The 5,000-nt window shown below is 57.9% G+C and overlaps 1 pseudogene; it reads left to right on the forward strand.

Moving 5' to 3' along the window:
* Nucleotides 1-1,532: 1,532 nt before the first annotated feature.
* Nucleotides 1,533-5,000, forward strand: part of LOC124748032 — a 7,356-nt pseudogene continuing 3,888 nt past the window's right edge.

The following is a 5,000-nucleotide window of genomic DNA, read 5'->3' on the forward strand; positions in this document are numbered from 1 at the left end:
CCATCTATGCGACGCCAAGCCGATTAAGACAGCGATGGCGCCACAGTGCCCGCCTTTCGACGCCACCCACAAAGCCTGCAGCCTCTGTCGACCATAGCACCCAATCTCCAGTGGCTCTGCCGCACGAAGCCGTGGACCGGCAATGACTCCACCCGCACCCGTTCGTGCACCACCCCAACCGCCAAACGCGCACCTCCAGCGGATGAACGGCGGACGTTTCCCGCACTCGTAAAGTGCAATCCACCCCTATAACGTGCGTTTCATGAAGAGTTATTGCCAATATGCGACATTCCCGCTGTCCCTATACATGAGCCGCGACCTGTACCACTTACGAGCGAGAGACGCGATCGCGTTGCTCACTGTACGGCGTCCGATACCGAGCCATCAGCATGTCGGTCCCCATGCGCGTTGCACTCGCACTCGCAGTCGCAAAAACGTGGGGCAAATATATTACGCGGAAGAGTTATAACAGACCGAGCCCCACTGCATGAGGGGAGTCTTTGTCACTAATGTACACAGATGGAACATTTTGGACTGGAACCAGATTACCCGTACACACGGCGCTGATTAGTAATCAATGCAGAGCCATCAAACTACAGAATATATATACAACTGTCCGTATACATGCTGAAAGAGTCTGCCCACAATGGGAACCACACGTCAGCCAGCCACTCTGATCACGCACCACTCTCTGCTTCTAACGGGCGCACATACAATATGTAAGCACCAGCATGGAACAACATCCAGTGCATCCTCTCCGCCACATTACACAATCCACACTATCACAACCAGACCAGGAGGTCCATGCGGAAAATACAATATCCCACCCTTTCGACATCCACCATTGCGCAGATCAGGCACCAACACCCACACATGTCCTATACAACGGTGCACCCAACATCACAATAGTACCTCCTGTCACAGCGCACAAACAATGACATGAGTCAAAGACACAGGTCTGACACAAGCATAGAATTGGAGCGCCGCCTCTAATAAGCCAAAGGTGCATCCTGACGTGACAAATCTGATCATGTCACAAGCATTCACTTACTATAATCACTATCAACGAACCTGCCGCCCCCGCCCCCCCCCTACACCTTTCCTTACAACAACGTGTAACCTAACCTAACCTAACCTATGTTGTACCTTAACCTAACCTATGTTGTACCTTAACCTAACCTATGTTGTACCTTAACCTAACCTATGTTGTACCTTAACCTAACCTATGTTGTACCTTAACCTAACCTATGTTGTACCTTAACCTAACCTATGTTGTGCCTTAACCTAACCTATGTTGTGCCTTAACCTAACCTATGTTGTGCCTTAACCTAACCTATGTTGTGCCTTAACCTAACCTATGTTGTGCCTTAACCTAACCTATGTTGTGCCTTAACCTAACCTATGTTGTGCCTTAACCTAACCTATGTTGTGCCTTAACCTAACCTATGTTGTGCCTTAACCTAACCCATGTTGTGCCTTAACCTAACCCATGTTGTGCCTTAACCTAACGTGGCGTGCGACACCTCGTACAACGACCTCAGAGCAGGCGAGACTACCCGCTGAATTTAAGCATATTACTAAGCGGAGGAAAAGAAACTAACAAGGATTCCCCCAGTAGCGGCGAGCGAACAGGGAAGAGTCCAGCACCGAACCCCGCAGGCTGCCGCCTGTCGTGGCATGTGGTGTTTGGGAGGGTCCACTACCCCGACGCCTCGCGCCGAGCCCAAGTCCAACTTGAATGAGGCCACGGCCCGTAGAGGGTGCCAGGCCCGTAGCGGCCGGTGCGAGCGTCGGCGGGACCTCTCCTTCGAGTCGGGTTGCTTGAGAGTGCAGCTCCAAGTGGGTGGTAAACTCCATCTGAGACTAAATATGACCACGAGACCGATAGCGAACAAGTACCGTGAGGGAAAGTTGAAAAGAACTTTGAAGAGAGAGTTCAAAAGTACGTGAAACCGTTCTGGGGTAAACGTGAGAAGTCCGAAAGGTCGAACGGGTGAGATTCACGCCCATCCGGCCACTGGCCTCCGCCCTCGGCAGATGGGGCCGGCCGCCCGCGCGGAGCAATCTGCGGCGGGGTCGTGTCCGGTTGCCTTTCCACTCGCCGCGGGGTGGGGCCGTTCCGGTGTGCGGTGGGCCGCACTTCTCCCCTAGTAGGACGTCGCGACCCGCTGGGTGCCGGCCTACGGCCCGGGTGCGCAGCCTGTCCTTCCGCGGGCCTCGGTTCGCGTCTGTTGGGCAGAGCCCCGGTGTCCTGGCTGGCTGCCCGGCGGTATATCTGGAGGAGTCGATTCGCCCCTTTGGGCGCTCGGGCTCCCGGCAAGCGCGCGCGGTTCTTCCCGGATGACGGACCTACCTGGCCCGGCCCCGGACCCGCGCCGCTGTTGGCTCGGGATGCTCTCGGGCGGAATAATCGCTCCCGTCAGCGGCGCTTCAGCTTTGGACAATTTCACGACCCGTCTTGAAACACGGACCAAGGAGTCTAACATGTGCGCGAGTCATTGGGCTGTACGAAACCTAAAGGCGTAATGAAAGTGAAGGTCTCGCCTTGCGCGGGCCGAGGGAGGATGGGGCTTCCCCGCCCTTCACGGGGCGGCGGCCTCCGCACTCCCGGGGCGTCTCGTCCTCATTGCGAGGTGAGGCGCACCTAGAGCGTACACGTTGGGACCCGAAAGATGGTGAACTATGCCTGGCCAGGACGAAGTCAGGGGAAACCCTGATGGAGGTCCGTAGCGATTCTGACGTGCAAATCGATCGTCGGAGCTGGGTATAGGGGCGAAAGACTAATCGAACCATCTAGTAGCTGGTTCCCTCCGAAGTTTCCCTCAGGATAGCTGGTGCTCGTACGAGTCTCATCCGGTAAAGCGAATGATTAGAGGCCTTGGGGCCGAAACGACCTCAACCTATTCTCAAACTTTAAATGGGTGAGATCTCCGGCTTGCTTGATATGCTGAAGCCGCGAGCAAACGACTCGGATCGGAGTGCCAAGTGGGCCACTTTTGGTAAGCAGAACTGGCGCTGTGGGATGAACCAAACGCCGAGTTAAGGCGCCCGAATCGACGCTCATGGGAAACCATGAAAGGCGTTGGTTGCTTAAGACAGCAGGACGGTGGCCATGGAAGTCGGAATCCGCTAAGGAGTGTGTAACAACTCACCTGCCGAAGCAACTAGCCCTGAAAATGGATGGCGCTGAAGCGTCGTGCCTATACTCGGCCGTCAGTCTGGCAGTCATGGCCGGTCCTTGCGGCCGGCCGCGAAGCCCTGACGAGTAGGAGGGTCGCGGCGGTGGGCGCAGAAGGGTCTGGGCGTGAGCCTGCCTGGAGCCGCCGTCGGTGCAGATCTTGGTGGTAGTAGCAAATACTCCAGCGAGGCCCTGGAGGGCTGACGCGGAGAAGGGTTTCGTGTGAACAGCCGTTGCACACGAGTCAGTCGATCCTAAGCCCTAGGAGAAATCCGATGTTGATGGGGGCCGTCATAGCATGATGCGCTTTGTGCTGGCCCCCGTTGGGCGAAAGGGAATCCGGTTCCTATTCCGGAACCCGGCAGCGGAACCGATACAAGTCGGGCCCCTCTTTTAGAGATGCTCGTCGGGGTAACCCAAAAGGACCCGGAGACGCCGTCGGGAGATCGGGGAAGAGTTTTCTTTTCTGCATGAGCGTTCGAGTTCCCTGGAATCCTCTAGCAGGGAGATAGGGTTTGGAACGCGAAGAGCACCGCAGTTGCGGCGGTGTCCCGATCTTCCCCTCGGACCTTGAAAATCCGGGAGAGGGCCACGTGGAGGTGTCGCGCCGGTTCGTACCCATATCCGCAGCAGGTCTCCAAGGTGAAGAGCCTCTAGTCGATAGAATAATGTAGGTAAGGGAAGTCGGCAAATTGGATCCGTAACTTCGGGATAAGGATTGGCTCTGAGGATCGGGGCGTGTCGGGCTTGGTCGGGAAGTGGGTCAGCGCTAACGTGCCGGGCCTGGGCGAGGTGAGTGCCGTAGGGGTGCCGGTAAGTGCGGGCGTTTAGCGCGGGCGTGGTCTGCTCTCGCCGTTGGTCGGCCTCGTGCTGGTCGGCGGTGCAGGATGCGCGCGCCTGCGCGGCGTTCGCGCCCCGGTGCTTCAACCTGCGTGCAGGATCCGAGCTCGGTCCCGTGCCTTGGCCTCCCACGGATCTTCCTTGCTGCGAGGCCGCGTCCGCCTTAGCGTGCTCCTCCGGGGGCGCGCGGGTGCGCGGATTCTCTTCGGCCGCCATTCAACGATCAACTCAGAACTGGCACGGACTGGGGGAATCCGACTGTCTAATTAAAACAAAGCATTGCGATGGCCCTAGCGGGTGTTGACGCAATGTGATTTCTGCCCAGTGCTCTGAATGTCAACGTGAAGAAATTCAAGCAAGCGCGGGTAAACGGCGGGAGTAACTATGACTCTCATAGTTACTGGGCAAGTGAAGCGCAATACATGGGCCATGCCCTCTTAGCCTCTCCTTGCCTGCGGCTTCCCCCCTTCCGCACCGTACCCTGGATGCCATCAAGTGCAGGAGGAGGACGGTGGCACACAGGACGATGGTGCGGGAATACGTAGAGGAGCTGAGGCGGGAACAACAGACGCAGCATGGTCTGCGCCATTCACCCGTCCCGGAGTCGCTGCCGGAGGGGCCACCCTCTCCGCCGGAGCTTGAGCGCCCGCCACAAACATCTGTAGTCGACGAAGCTATATGGAGGCACCTCGCCGGCCTGCCGCGGTCGGCCGCGCGCTTCTCGGCCCTGGACGACCTTGCGTGTTTGGGGCCGGGTACGCCGTTGGCAGTGGTCGCGGCTGGGCTGCCTGAGGCCCTCCGTGCTGTCGGCTCTGAGGAAGCAGGAGCAAGGAAGAGCAAGACGTTGCGCCCGCCATCCAAGCAGCGGTCTGGTGGTGGCCCTCCGCTCTCCAAGCGGAAGCGCCGCCGGTGGGAATATGCCAGATGTCAGGATGCCTTCAGGAAGAATCGCGCGCGCTGCGTGCGTGGTCTCCTGGATGGC

This window comes from Schistocerca piceifrons, unplaced genomic scaffold (genome assembly GCF_021461385.2).
Source record: "Schistocerca piceifrons isolate TAMUIC-IGC-003096 unplaced genomic scaffold, iqSchPice1.1 HiC_scaffold_40, whole genome shotgun sequence".
In the NCBI taxonomy this organism is placed as follows: Eukaryota; Metazoa; Arthropoda; class Insecta; order Orthoptera; family Acrididae; genus Schistocerca; species Schistocerca piceifrons.